The sequence below is a fragment of the Brachypodium distachyon genome, chromosome 3 (assembly GCF_000005505.3).
Source record: "Brachypodium distachyon strain Bd21 chromosome 3, Brachypodium_distachyon_v3.0, whole genome shotgun sequence".
Lineage (NCBI taxonomy): Eukaryota > Viridiplantae > Streptophyta > Magnoliopsida > Poales > Poaceae > Brachypodium > Brachypodium distachyon.
In genome coordinates, this window is record NC_016133.3 from 24,477,626 (window position 1) to 24,494,179 (window position 16,554).

Genomic DNA, 16,554 nt, shown 5'->3' on the forward strand with positions numbered 1-16,554 from the left:
ATCATCGAAAGGCCACGCAACACCGAGACATTGCAACGCACACAAGCATCTACCCCAACTCAACTGTCATCACCACGGCCAACAGAGCAATAGGCCAACGAGTGTAGGCGATATGGTCGAAGGACCTCACACCACCGAGACAATGTCAAAGGGCATTGCGAAGTCGAGACCTCACCGCACACAAACCTCGACCGCCGCAGGACAACCCCGAGGATTGCGAACAGAAGCTGGCCATTCACTCCGTTGAAAGGAACCATACAACCGAGGAAACACCAGGAACACGAAGCTCTTCACGAAGCATGAACATGAGATCGACGACAACCGAAGAACGAAGCCAGGGAAGGCCGCTCCCCCAAATCTCCAACGCCACACCACCTGCAAGGGGTCCACAGATACAAGACAACATCTCCAAGGAGCATGCCACACAATAGTGTCGCCGCTGACCGGTCCACAGGACCTTGGGTTTTCACCCGGATCTAATGGAGAGACCACCACAATGCCTCCAAGAAGGGCTACGTCACCCGCGAGTGTCGTCATTGCAGGGGCCGGCGTTGCCGGCCTGAGATTTGACCCGGCCTCTCCCATCCATGGCAAGGAACAGGAAGAGGCCGACGACCAAGGGGGGCCTATGGCCTTTCGCCATTTGTAGGTCTCAGTTGTAGAATCAAGAACATGAGGGTACTTATGCGTAGTATCCACAAGTCCAAGACTCCGAGGGCAGGTGAGAGGACCTTTCTGACTTGTTTGAGGCCAAGCATGCCCAAGAACAAGGCAAGTCGAGAGAAGAAGATTGACAGGAGGTACGAAGTGTTGGCCCAGCTAAGATAATATTTTCACTGAACATCTCTATTTCACTATGCCATTAGATTTACCAGTTGTCCATTTTCATCGGTACCACAATACATACTGTCTTGGCATATATCACTAATAAGAATTTGAATTATCTTCATCCCTTGTTCTAATAATGGGTGCTAACTACAATGGCTGACCATTTGCTAACTGTTTGTAGATAACTAACAACGTTCTGAGAACTTAATGTTGTTTGTAATATGTGTGTTTTAGTCCCAAAATGGTGTATGATCGGGCAGTCAAAGAAATTGGAGAATGGTGCAGAAAATTGGGTTGATCTTTTCATGCATGTTGTTAGTTGGTTATTAATTCGTGGTTTCTTTGCATTCTTTGTGTATTTCTTTTAAGTGGGAATTCTTTGTGCATTCAAGTTTGTTAGACATAAGACATTTTTTTTAAGGTTTGTTAAACAGAAGACATGGTAGGGTGTAAGTTTTCTTTGTGTATAAGTATATCATGTTCCCTTTTTCCTGAAAATTCTGAAGGTATATACGTCTCTTGGAATTGGCTGCAAGATGTTGGAGAGGACCGGCGTGTTATCTTCTATATCTAAGTAGGAGAAACCCACTACTTGATTTCTCTCAACATGCAAGCATGTCACATCATCACACTATTAATTTGTTCACACCTATTTAATGAAAAACTCATTTTTTTAGCACATGCATGCGTGCTACTTTTCATCAAGTTATTCCACTAAGTGAAGAATTTATAATCTATCATACAATTTCATTATACATTTATACATTTTCATTGGATACTCTTTTGTTGCTATTTTTTCACTCATGTATGTTCTTAACAATATGGGCTCACGTATGTTAACTAAAAATTTCCGCAACAACGTGCGGGGCATCATCTAGTTTCTTTAAATAGCCTGCTGGAAAATGCACACCTCTTGTACTGAATCGGCAAAGACTTAACATTTATGTACTATCATTTGATTGTTGCAATTCTAGATCTTCTTGCATGTATTTATCAGTTTTTTGTCTAACTTATATTGTCAACCATGTGCTTTTCGTGTCTAGCTCCTAAACCCTAAACCCTAACTAACCTAACTACTGGCTCGAGTGGAACCCTGCCGCGCTCGGCCCCGCTATCTTTGTGTATTTCTTTTAAGTGTGAATTCTTTGTGCATTCAGGTTTGTTAGACATAAGACATTTTTTTAAGGTTTGTTAAACATAAGACATGGTAGGGTGTAAGTTTTCTTTGTGTAAGTCTACCATATTCCCTTTTTCCTGAAAATTCTAAAGGTATATACGGCTCTTGGAATTGGCAGCAAGATGTTGGAGAGGACCAGCGTGTTATTTCTTTAAATAGCCTGCTGGAAAATGCACACCTCTTGTCCTGAATCGGCAAAGACATAACATTTATGTACTATCATTTGATTGTTCCAATTCCAGATCTTTTTGCATGTATTTATCAGTTTTTTGACTAACTTATCTGTTCAACCATGTGCTTTTCGTAGCTAGCTCCTAAACTAAATAGTTTGCTTGCAGGTACTTTTGGAGTCTTCCCAGCTGCGCAGGAAATTAGGTATTTGTGTGGCAATTTTGACTGTGCTGCTGGACATACAGGATAATCCATCTCCTCTATAGAGCTGTGCAAGAAGTGTTGGAAATATGCCCTAGAGGCAATAATAAAGTTGTTATTATCATATTTCTTTGTTCTTAATAAAGGTTTATTATCCATGCTATAATTGTATTAATTGGAAACATTAATACATCTGTGGATAAATAAACAAATAAGGTGTCCCTAATACGCCTCTACTAGATTAGTTCGTTGATTAAAAGATGGTTAAGGTTTCCTAACCATAGACATGTGTTTTCACTTAATAACGAGGTCATATCATTAGGAGAATGATGTGATGAACAGACCCAAACATAAGCGTAACTTTTGATCGTGTCACTTAAGTTTAAATTGCTATTGCTTACATAATGTCAAGTACCGTTTTCTTAAACCATGAGATCATGCCACTCCCTAGTATCGAAAGAATACTTTGTGGACATCAACCGTCATCTCGTAACTGCGTGATTATAAAGGTGTTCTTCCTGTATCTCAGAAGGTGCTTGTTGGGTTGTATGGATCAAGACTGTGATTTGTCACTACATGTGACGAAGAGATATCTCTGGCCCTCTCGGTAATATAACACCCTAATGAGCTAGCAAGCATGTGATTAATGTTTTTAGTCATGGGGATATTATATTATGGAACGAGTAAAGATAACCTGTCGGTAATGAGAGTGAACTAGGTATGGTGATACCGGCGATCAAATCTCGGGCAAGTAATATATCGCGAGACAAAGGGAATTGGATACCGGATTAATTGAATCCTCGACATCGTGGTTCAACCGATGAGATATCTTCATGGAATATGTTGGAACCATTATGGACATCCAAGTCCCGCTAATGATTATTGATCGGAGAGGTGTCTCGGTCATGTCCACATGTTCTCGAACTTGCAGGGTCACACACTTAACGTTTTATGTCGCTAGGGTTTGATGAGATAAATAGATGGTGATATCGAATTTTTATTCGGAGTCTTGGATGGGATCCAAGACATTATGAGGAGCTTTGGAATGGTCCGGAGATAAAGAATTATATATGAGAAAGTTGTTTCAGGGTTCCGGAAAAGTTCGGAATATTTTCTGGTATCATATCAGGAATATTCTAGAAGGTTCCAGGGGTCCACCAGTGGGGCCCACCTAATAGTGGGGCCCACGTGGCCAGCCCCTTGGGCAAGCAAAAGTTTGCTCGGGGGAGGAGAAACCTTGACTTGGAGGAGGGGTTTCCTCCCCCTGCAGCCTGCCACTCCCCTTCTTGGAGGAGGGGGCAAGCCATGGCAGCCCACTTCCCTTGCCCTATATAAAGAGAGGAGGAGGCTTAGGGTAGGGCTGCTCAAGCCCAGCCGGCCACCTCTCCCAGTTTCCTCTCTCGCGCGTAGGCGAAGCCCTGCCCCTAGAGTTCACCACCACCACCGCACCGTCGTGCTGCTGGGATCTCATCCACCTCTCTCCTTGCTTGCTAGATCAAGAAGTGGAGACGACATTAAGCCGTACGTGTGGATACCTCATAGGTGCCGTCCGTTCGGCACGTGAGATTGATCTCAACAAAAGTACGACTACACCAACCACGATCTTGAGATCGTAACGCGTGTTCTTCAAGGGTATGAAGTTTACAATCCCCTCGTTACTAGCATCTAGCAGATATGATCTTGGGTTTATTCCGCACTGCTCGTAGGAATTTTTTTTGTTTTCCATGCAGCGACCCCATCAGTGGTATCAGAGCTAGGTCTATGCGTAGATGTTTTGTACGAGTAGAACACAATTTGGTTGTGTGCGTTGATGTTCTTGTTGCTACCTCTTTTATGCATTTTGGATTTTGCGGGATAGTGCGATGAAGCTGCTCAGACTAACTTTACTTGTCTTTGCACAAGAGACCGGTTGCGCAATTGAAATGCAACGTGTATTGCATATGGGGCTTGAGGGTGTTTGTCTCTCCCACTATAGTTGAAATCTGATTTGCAACCGGAGGCCTATATGGTTAATAAGCAATTTGTATATCATCGTTGTGGCTTTTGCATAAGTAAGAACGGTTTTTTTTAGTGTAGCCCCGAAAGCCACGTAAAACATGCAACAACAAAGTAGAGGCGTCTAACTTGTTTTTGCAGAGGCATGTGATGTGGTATGGCCAAAATATGATTTGATATATTTGATGTATGAGATGATCATGTTTTGTAATATTTCATGACTTGCATTTCGATGAGTTTGGCAACCGGCAGGAGTCGTATGGTTGTCTCATTATTATTGTATGACATGCGTGTCAATGTTTAATCGCCATATAATTGCTTTACTTGACGCCTGAGGACTTAGGCGTCATGCTGGTGATGATGGAGATCATGCCCGTGCTTTGGAGATGGAGATGAAAGGCACATGAAGAAAAGGCCATATCATGTCACATTATTTGTGCATGTGATGTTTATCCCTTTTATGCATCTTATTTTGCTTAGTTGACGACGGTAGCATATTATAAGATGACCCCTCATTATTAATATCAAGATAATAATGTGTTCTCCCAGAGTATGCACCGTTGCGAAAGTTCGTTGTTTTGAAGCACCACGTGATGATCGGGTGCGATAAACTCTATGTTTGCATACAACGGGTGTAACCAGTTTTACACATGCAGAAATACTTTGGTTAACTTGATGAGCCTAGCATGTATAGACATGGCCTCGGAACACAAGGAACTGAAAGGTTAAACATGAGTCATATGGATGATATGATCAACATGCTGATGTTCACCATTGAAGCTACTCCATCTCACGTGATGATCGGACTTGGTGTAGTGGATTTGGATCATGTGCCACTAAACAACCCGAGGGATGTTGATTTTAGTGGGAGTCCAATTAGTAATTTGATTAAACTGAACAAATTCATGAACATAGTCTAAATTGTCTTTGCAAATATGCTGTAGATCAATGGGTCGCACTAGTTTCAATTTTAATGCGTTACTAGAGAAACATAAACTGAAGTCCAATGAAAGCAACTTTGTGGAATGATTCCGCAATCTGATGATTATCCTCACTGCTGCTTAGAAGGATTATGTCCTTGATGCAGCACCTCGTGATCAACCCAGTCAGATGAGCCTCAAGACGTTAGGAACGTCTGGCAGACTCGTGTTGATGACCACTCTGTAGTAAAGTGCGCCATTTTGTGCGTTCTGGAACCTGAGCTCCAAAAGCGTTTTGAGCACTGCACATCATTTGATATGATTGGGGAACTGAAAGTGATATTTCAAACCCAAGCCCGTGCAGAGAGGTATGAGTTCTCTGAAAAGTTCTTTTATTGTAAGATGGAGGATAACAACTCCATTAGCAAGCACATGCTCAGAATGTCTAGGTACATCGAACGCCTAGGTCAGTTGGGAATTGTGATTCCTAATAAACTAGGCAAGGGGACTGACCACTGGAAGCGTAACTGCCCCAAGTACTTGGCAGATAAGAAGGCTGGCAACCTCAGTGAAGGTATATTTGATATACTTGTTATTGATGTGCACCTTACTAGCTAGTGCTCATAGTAGCGTCCGGGTATTTGATACCGGTTTAGTTACTCACATTTGCAACTCGAAACAGGAGCTGCAGAATAAACAGAGACTAGCAAGAGATGAGGTGACCATGCGCATCGGGAATGGATCAAAAGTTGATGTGATCGCCGTCGGCACGCTCCCTTTACGTCTACCTTCGGGATTAGTTTTAAACCTAAATAATTGTTATTTGGTGCCTGCGTTGAGCCTGAACATTATATCAGGATCTTGTTTAATGCAAGACGGCTATTCATTTAAGTGAGAGAACAATGGTTGTTCGATTTATATGAGCAATATCTTTTATGGTCATGCACCACTTGTGAATGGTTTATTTCTATTAAATGTCGATAGCAGTGATACGCATATTCATAATGTTCATGCCAAAAGATGCAAACTGGACAATGATAGTTCCACACTGTCGCACTAGTGGCACCCCGGATACCACCGCTGCACGACGCGTGGGTCGCCTCGCTTGCTCCCCGGAAGGATCACACCCCGGGCGGCAATGTATGAGCTGCCCGGCAAGCTACCAGCCCAGCAGGGCTAGCGGGGCTTCGGGGAGAATTCCCGCCTAGGCACCTCCCGGGAAGGTACTTGCCGAGAGGGGTGTTCCCGGGCGTAGGTTTCCGTTGCGAGAGCGGGACCGAGCAAGCAGGACAGCAACGCCACGTGGGCGCGCGGCGGGCACCCTGCAGGCACGGCTCGTCAGGACAAGGAGTGAGGCGCACGGCACATTTAATGAACCGACAGAAAGGGGGTTCCCCGTCAAGTCAAGCAAATAGTGGTTGTCCAAGAGTAGTTTTTAGGTCTTAGACCCGTAGTTACAAGGCTAGTGTTCTTGCATGTATGCCAGCACACCGAGGAGGAGCTGCCCGAGCTCCTTACTCGCCACTTGTAAACCATGCACCATGGCACCTATGGTATCCCTTTGGCTATAAAAGGAGGACCCCCGCCAACGGTCAAAGGTGTTCGTTGGTTCGTTCGCTGACCAATTTAGAGTACTACGCTAGCAGTAGCCCAAAGTAGCAAGCGACACTTAGCCCAAAAAGAGGGCACCCGGGGGCTCCCCCCGGCACCCTGTAAGCACTTGCTTTTCCATCAATACAAGCTCAGACAAGCAGGACGTAGGGTTTTACACCTCCGGGTGGCCTGAACCTGGGTAAAACGCACGTCCGTGTTCACCGTGTGTTGGCACGCTTCGCATTGGCCCCGCCGGCGATCGCCAGAGCGATCCCCGTAGCCCACTGCCGAACCAAAAAGGGGGTGCCCGCACATCCCCGGTGTCAGAGCCCCGTGCTACGACATCTGGCGCGCCAGGTAGGGGGTGCATGAGGAGAGCTCGCCGGTGACCGCCGGCGGCGACGTCTACGCCATCATCGGCCTCGTCTTCTTCGACGACAGAGCCAACCACCATGCCTCCTAAGCGGGCTGGTGATACCTGGATCGATCCGCGTGAAGCCCCAGCGGCACACACGCGATCACATGACGCGCAGCTCACGTCGCGGGCTCAGAAAAATCCTGAACCCTCACGAGCGCAGCAGTCGCAGCTGCCTTCCCCACCTCCTCGGCCGTCGGCGGACAACCGGCTGAGGGGGCCGGTGGCTCCCAGTGCCGGGGCCAGTCGCGCGAGCGGCCACGACGCCGCCCGCGCCGGCCAGCGAGTTGAATCGCGGGCCGAAGACGCGCAGCGCCAGCTACGCCACGAGCACACCGCGTCGCGAGCGACACTGACGGGGTCGCACCCCACTCACCCGGGTGCGCCAGGGGATAGGGCGGAGGGTCGCCAGTCGGAGAATTGGTTGCCCCCAGCCCAAACCACGGTAGAAGCCATCATCGCCGCATGGGTCATGGTGCGGTACGAGCCGCAGCAGGGCATGCCGACACACGAGGCATGGAGCGCGGAGCTGGAGGCACTCCTCGTGCTCGCCGCCCAACAGCCACAAGGCGAGGGCGCCCCGGCAGGCTCAGGCCGCGGGCAGAACCCGGGGCGCGGAGACGCGCCCCGCGCCTCGCGCCAAGGAGAAAACCCTCCCCCGCAGGGAGTGCCCGCAGGAGCAGGAGGATGCTCCTATGGGCCCCGAGGGCGGTTACAAGCGCCCGGGAACCATGGCGGAGCTGCACACCGTGGTGCAGAAGCCGGGAGAGACGTTGCGGAGCTTCTTCAACTGCTTCTCCAACCTCTCCTACTCCATCCCGAAGGCGGAGGCTGCCGCCATCATCAACACCTTCGCCATGAACGTCCGCAACCCCAAGATGCATGAGAAGCTGAGCACACATCGGGTCCGGATAACGCAGGATCTGTACGCCCTGGCGCACAAGTGTGCCATGGCCGAGGAAGGGCGCTTGGCGCCCGAGCTGGCGGCTAAGGCTGCCGCGATCCCAGGTGAGGGCTCGCAGAAGAAGAGCTCCCGCAAGGGTAGCGGGAAGCAGGTCCTCGCTGCGGAGTCGGGGGCTACCACGAGGCCCACAAAGAAGGCCTCGTCCGGTGGCGAGTCTGGTGGCAAGCAGGGCGACGCTTCCCGCTGCCCCATCCACGCCAACGCTACCCACGACGCGCAGGACTGCCGCATCCTGCAGGGTATCAAGCAGCGGCGCGAGCAGCGCCACGAGGAGCGCCGAGCAGCCGGCGCCTGCTTCAACTGCGGCGACATCGGGCATCTCTCCCGAGATTGCCCGAACGACCCCAGAGCAGGGCCGAAGCCTGCCGACGGTGGTGCCGGCAGGGAGGAAGCCCAGGGGGACGCGGCCAGGCCCGCGCAGGCAGGGAGCGCCCTCCCCGGGGACGGGACAGGGCTCGCGCAGAGGAGCAGCGTGAGTCCAACTGCACCGGGGGCGACGAGCCGGGCTTTCAGGAGCCCCGCGGCGTCGCGTGCATCCATGGGGGAGCTTACGCTCTCTCATCCCACGCCGCGGTGAAGCGCCTCACCTGGGAGGTGTGTGTGCTGTTGCCGGATGCGGAGCCGCAACAGCCGCTGAAGTGGTCGCACGTCCCGATCACCTTCAGCGCCGACGATCACTCAGCGCGGCAACTGGGTTTAGGGGTAACACCCTTTGTGGTCTCACCGATCATCAACAACGTGACGGTGACCAAGGTGCTGGTGGAGTAGCTGAAGCCCACTGACTCGTTCCGGGGGGTAAACCCCGGAATCATGCGCCCCTTGGGGCACATCACGCTGCCGGTGACCTTCGGGTCCCGGGAAGCTTTCAGAACCGAGCACGTAGTGTTTGACGTCGCGCACACCCCGTTGTCCTACAACGGGATCCTTGGTCGGCCGGCGCTGATCAAGTTCATGGCGGCGACTCATGGCGCCTACGGCGTGATGAAGATGCCGTCCGTGTATGGGGTCCTGATAGCCTCAAGGGTGTCCCGATCTTTCGATGAGATACCTAATTATCGATTTGGTAGGAGGTGACGTTGACGATCCGACTACAACCTAGGAGGCAGCGCCTTAGCGATCGATACACCAACTCCAGAAGGTTATTGATCCCGCGGGGGCACGATCAACTTGACCACGAAGGTCTTTGTTCCTGCAAGCAATCGAAGAACAAGCAAGAACAAGATGAAAAGCAATCTGAAATTGCGAATAAGAGATATGAAGGTTCACGAATCTGAATACTCAATATAGTTGGAGTCTTGATGATGGTAAAACAGGTGGTCTAACCGACACACGCGATTACACGAAAGTAGCAAAGGCTAAACTTTATCTAATCAAAACCCAAGGCTCCATAGGGGGGCTCATGGGGTATAAATAGGAGGGGAACTAGGTGGTTTTCGGCCAGGCCCTTGTGGGACTCCGAAACGGCCTCGGAATCCTCCTAAAACACAAACAAAACATCTAAAAATTGGCTGGACCCTATTACATGGCCTTAGGCCCAATAAAACAAGGTTATAACCCTCATCTTTGGCCCATAGATACCCATTGGAGGGGGAATCCTCCACTTGGCCGAAATCCCATTGATGAAGAGGATGCGGCCTTCTTCTCATCTCTTTATGGCGGTTTCAATGTTCTGAAATCAACATTTGAGCTAACTCCCGCCACCTTGCTGCCACCTCCATGGTTTGCTGTCCAACGCTGATTCTTGAGGTCCAAGCTAGGTCCTTCATTCCTAAAACACATAAAAGAACCCATCTTAGGCAGCAGCATATTCTCATTAATATTAAATGAAGTACTGAGGAACGAAAGTACCTGATAATTTAGTTGTCGTGCACGACCTCTAGTAATTGGTCCATGTATCTCCGGTACTTGAGGTGTAGGTGCTGTAGGGGCTGTGGTTGTATCATTACTTGGGATGTCCTCATCATCCTCCCTTTCTTGAATCAAAGTCGTCCTCGACGGTAGTTCATCTTCTTCTCCCAAATAAGGCTTCAAATCTGCAATATTAAACGTGGGACTAACCCCAAAATCTGCAGGTAGCTCAAGTTTATATGCATTATCATTAATTTTCGCTAACACCTTAAAGGGACCATCAGCTCGTGGCATTAACTTAGACTTGCGCAAATCAGGGAAACGATCTTTGCGCAAATGCAACCAAACAAGATCTCCAGGTTCAAACACAATTTGTTTTCTGCCCCTATCTCCCGCAAGTTTATACTTAGAATTCATGCGCTCAATGTTCTCTTTAGTCGTTTCATGCATTTTTATTATAAGTTCAGCACGTTCCTTAGCATCAAAGTTAACTTTTTCAGAAGTTGGCAAAGGTAACAAATCAATTGGTGAACGAGGTATAAAACCATAAACAATTTCAAAAGGGCACAATTTTGTGGTTGAATGCAGTGAACGATTATAAGCAAATTCAATATGAGGTAAACATTCTTCCCACATTTTCAAGTTCTTCTTTAAAACAGCCCTAAGCATAGTAGATAATGTTCTATTAACAACTTCAGTTTGTCCATCTGTTTGGGGATGACATGTAGTACTAAAAAGCAATTTAGTCCCCAACTTAGCCCATAAACATCTCCAAAAGTGGCTAAGAAATTTTGTGTCACGATCTGAAACTATAGTATTGGGCACACCATGCAAGCGAACAATTTCACGAAAGAATAAATCAGCAACATTTGTAGCATCATCGCTCTTATGACAAGGTATAAAATGTGCCATCTTAGAAAATCTATCAACAACAACAAATATGCTATGCCTCTCCTTCTTAGTTCGAGGCAATCCCAAAACAAAATCCATTGATATATCTTCCCAAGGAACATTAGGAACAGGGAGAGGCATATATAAACCATGAGGATTGAGTTGTGACTTAGCTTTTTGACATGTAGTGCAGCGAGCGATAAATCTCTCAACATCCTGTCTCATCCGAGGCCAAAAGAAATGATCAGCGAGCACATCTTCGGTCTTCTTCACGCCGAAGTGACCCATCAACCCTCCTCCATGTGCCTCCTATAACAACAAAAGACGAACGGAGCTATCTGGGATGCATAGCTTGTTAGCACGGAACACAAATCCATCATTAATGACGAACTTGTTCCATGTTCTGCCCTCTTTACAATGCTGCAAAACATCCTTAAAATCTGCATCATGTTCATATTGTTCTTTTATAGTCTCCAATCCAAATATCCGAAAATCAAGCTGAGATAACAAGGTATAACGACGTGATAACGCATCAGCAATAACATTATCTTTACCCTTCTTATGTTTAATAACATACGGAAAAGACTCAATAAATTCAACCCATTTAGCATGACGACGGTTCAGCTTTGCTTGACTACGAATATGCTTCAAAGATTTATGATCAGAATGTATAACAAATTCTTTGGGCCATAAATAATGTTGCCATGTTTCTAAAGTCCGAACGAGAGCATGTAATTCCTTATCATAAGTAGAATAATTCAGACTAGGCCCACTCACTTTTTCACTAAAGTATGCAGCAGGTTTTCCGTCTTGTAACAACACACCTCCTAAACCGATTCCACTAGCATCACACTCCAACTCAAAAGTCTTATTAAAATCAGGAAGTTGGAGTAAAGGAGCATGTGTCAACTTATCTTTCAATATGAGAAAAGCTTCTTCTTGTGCAGCGCCCCATACATATGGAACGTCCTTTTTTGTGAGCTCATTAAGCGGTGCAGCAAGGGTGCTGAAATCCTTTACAAAGCGGCGATAAAACCCAGCGAGTCCAAGAAAGCTCCTCACTTGGGTGACCGTTGTCGGAGTTGGCCAGCTTTAAATAGCGTCGATCTAGGCCTTATCAACTTCTATGCCCTGTGGAGTGACAACATAGCCAAGAAACAAAACTCGATCGGTGCAAAAGGTGCACTTCTCAAGGTTACCAAACAAACGTGCATCTCTCAAAGCATCAAAAATAGCACGTAAATGATTCAAGTGGTCTTCTAAAGAGCTGCTGTAAATCAATATATCATCAAAATAAACCACCACAAATCGTCCTATGAAAGCACATAAAACTTCGTTCATTAACCGCATGAAAGTGCTAGGTGCGTTAGTAAGACCGAAAGGCATGACTAACCACTCATATAGTCCAAACATAGTTTTAAATGCTGTTTCCCATTCATCGCCTAATTTCATTCGAATTTGGTGGTAACCACTACGTAAATCAACTTTAGAGAACACGGTAGAGCCAGTTAATTCATCTAACATAGCATCAAGTCTAGGAATTGGGTGACGATAGCTAATAGTAATGTTATTAATAGCTCTACAATCTACACACATACGCCAAGAACCATCTTTCTTTGGTACCAAAATAACAGGAACAGCACAAGGACTAAGGGATTCACGAATATAACCTTTGTCGAGCAATTCTTGAACCTGTCGTTGAATCTCCTTCGTCTCCTCTGGATTGGTACGGTAGGGCGCACGGTTGGGCATCGAAGCACCAGGAATTAAATCAATTTGATGTTCAATCCCTCAAATAGGTGGTAATCCTGGTGGTACGTCTTGTGGAAAGATGTCGGAATACTCCTGCAAAACGTGAGTAACAGCAGGGGGCAAAGAGGGAGGCATATCCTCAAATGAAAACAAAGCCTCTTTGCAAATGAATGCATAGCAAACAGAATTATTCGTATCAAACTCAGAAATATCGGATTTACTTGCAAGCAAGCATGCACCTTTCAATTTAATTTCATTAACATGTTTCGGTTCAGATTTGCTAGTAGACGCTTGGTGCTTAAATTCTTTAGCGACGTTATGGTTCTCACTCTTATCCTTCTCTTTGCTCTTTGCTCTACTAGCTCTAGCAAGATCATCTTTTACAATTTGTTCAGGAGTCATAGGTTTCAAACCAATTTTCTTACCAGCATGCATAAAAGAATAATGATTAGTTCTACCATGATGAACAGAATCTGTATCATATTGCCATGGACGACCGAGTAACATAGAACATGCTTGCATAGGTACCACATCACAATCCACAAAATCAGAATATGAACCAATAGTAAAGTGTGCACGGACTGTTCTAGTTACCTTGAGCTTACCGCTGTTGTTAAACCATTGAATGTAGTAAGGGTGGGGGTGCGGCCTGGTGGTAAGAACAAGTTTTTCCACCATCTCCTTGCTGGCCAAATTATTGCAACTTCCCCCATCTATGATGATACGAACAGCGCGCTCCTTGATGACCCCTTTTGTTTGGAACAAGTTATGCCGCTGATTTTGTTCGGCGTGGCTCATTTGGACGCTCAAGGTGCGTTGTGCAATCAAACTCAAGTACTGATCAGCGGCTTCAGCTCCCATTAACTCCTCGTCATGGTGGGCAGCGGGGTCTTCTTGCTCTTCCTCGGCAATGAGAGCATAGGTAGCTTCGTCAAAATCACTGGCTGAATCATATACTCCGTCTTCACGTATGATCATAACGCGTTTGGTTGGACAGTCCCGCTGAAAATGCCCGTATCCTTTGCACCTACGACATTGGTTATCTCTGGTCCGTCCGGTGGAAGCAACGGACGCTGCTGAACTTTGTGCAGAGGCAGCGGGTGTATTTCTTGTTGCTGCTGGTCCAACCTTTGCGGATGTAGGTGGAGAGGTACTTTGCTTGTTGGTGGAAGTAGTCGGAACAGCCGGACGTGTAGGGGGTGCAGCTGGGCGTGTGGAAGGGGTAGCGGGGCTGCGTGCTGCCCATGAAGAAGTACGACCTGCAGAAAAGTTAGTCCGCGCGTTCGCGTGTCGTCCCTGCACTTCCCATTCAGATTTGCAAGCAATGTGAAACAATCGATTGATAGAATTATACTCCATAATCAACAATGTCAACAATTTCACGATTTAAACCACCAAAGAATCTAGCCATAGCAGCTTCCTCATTCTCAACTAAACCACAACGTAACATGTTCTTTTGCATTTCTTGATAATAATCTTGGACAGAATTACTACCTTGCCTTAATTGTTGTAGTTTCTTTAAGAAGTCACGCGAATAGTATGAAGGAACATATCTAGCGCGCATAATTCTTTTCAAATCATCCCATGTTGGTGGTATAGCATTAGGATGTGCAATACAATACTCATGCCACCAAACAGAAGCAAAATCAGTAAACTCACTAGTAGCAGCCATAACCCTCTTATTAGCAGGAAAATCATGGCAAGTAAATTTTTGACTCAATTCTAATTCCCTTGTAAGGTAAGCATCAGGGTCATATTTTCCATCAAAAGGAGGAACCTTAAGTTTAATAGAATGCAGCAAGTCATGTTCCTCTCTGTGAGGTCGTGTCGGTCCCATACCTCGGCGGTTGAAACGAGTTCGGCGATGATCACGGTCGTTGTGATGGTTTACGGCCCCGTCGTGTTCCGTATCCGCGGAGTAGTCGTCGTCGTTCTCCTCAACCTCGCTTGCGAAGGTACCGTTATTAGCGATCCGCTGGTTGTGTGTATTGTTTCCTCCTGGTGTAGCGATGGTCGTTGCAGCAATTGCTGCCAGTTGCATCATGATTTCTGCCAGAGAAGTACTAATGGTAGCAACAGAATTCTGTAAAGATGTTAGCTTGGTATTTATTTCAATGTGCGCGCTCTCCAAGGTTCCAAGTCTCTCATTCCCAACCCGAACGTCCTCATCCAGCTCCTCGTTACGGAGCCTAAGCTTGCGATCAAAATGTGAAATAATGCCCTTTGTGCGTGGAGAGTGGCCTGTAAATCATCGTCAGAACCTGCCATCGTTAGGAGAAAACAAGAAACAAATCACAAGGAAAAGTCCCTATGCACTACTAGGATGTGGGGTTCCAAAGATCACTCCACTCAACTTTTAATCAAGTTCTTACTCGTTCTTACCCAGCAAACAGGAAGGTGATGGCCAGCGGCGAGAACAAGCCCTCCGAAGATTAGTGTATCGATGCCTCGAGGCAAACCAACATAGGTGTAGAATCTGTGGAGCTTGGAGGCTTATGTGAGTAGCAAGGAAAAGCGAATAATCAAATCAGCAATGCAAAGTTGAAAATATGCTCAAAAATGCTAGTCCTAGGTGCTGGAGTCGACAAGAACGAATTACAGAAATTAACTAAGCCTAGATACTGAAAAAGGTAGAAAGGAAAGATCAAATGAAAGGTAAAACAAGTAAATCTCTGGGGAATATTTTTTTTCTATTTTTTTTCTTTTTGTGGCCTTCTGTTTGGCTTCTTATTCTTTTTTTTTTTTTTTATCCCCAGAAACTCACGCAAAAGAAGTTAAGACCGGAAAGCTGCACGTCGGTCTGTAGGAGAATAGCAAAGGCTGTAGTAAGGAAAACTCATCGTGAGGTTTCCAAAAAGTCCAAGAACGTCCAAATCCGAGTTGGTATGCAAAAGATAAGTTCGTTTTACTGAACACGGGTCAAACCCACCCGAAACTAAAATTCTACTCGGACTCGGGTCCGAAACTGACTCGAACTCTTTCTCTTTTTTTTTCTTTTTTTTTTCTTTCTTTCTTCTTTTTTTTTTCTTTCCCTTCTTTTTTTTTCACAACTTTCCAAACAACTTGATCTCTAAACAAAATTCGATCTATTATGAAACACTTTCCAAAAGCACTCTTGATTGGACTCGGACTCGAACTCGCGGCTGAAAACTATAACTTGCCGACTCGGTGTAGGACTGGAAGAGGGACTCGGTGTAGGACTGGAAGAGGGACTCGGTGTAGGACTCGAAGAGGAACTAGGTGGAAGATATGGTGGCGCCGGAAGATTATGGCGGTGGTGTGGCAGGAAGTTTGGCGGCGGAAGATTGATGAAGGAAACCTGCGTCACACGAAGAACAAGAAAACCAAAAGCAAGTTCGATCTAGTAGAAAAAATCTGAAAAACGATCCAATCTAATCCAGCAACTCGACACGATTAATGCAGCAAAGATTCAACATATACTAATGTGAAAATTGCAAGGCTCAGATTGGTTTTAGGACAAGGTAACTAATTCTAATTTTTGTTTGGCTTTTTCTGGACGATAGGTAAAAACAGATCTAAACTACGGATAAACTGGTAAAATCTCACCGAGCAACCTTAAGCTCTGATACCACGTGATAGCCTCGAGGGTGTTCCGATCTTTCGATGAGGTACCTAATTATCGATTTGGTAGGAGGTGACGTTGACGATCCGACTACAACCTAGGAGGCAGCGCCTTAGCAATCGATACACCAACTCCAGAAGGTTATTGATCCCGCGGGGGCACGATCAACCTGACCACGAAGGTCTTTGTTCCTGCAAGCAATCGAAGAACAAGCAA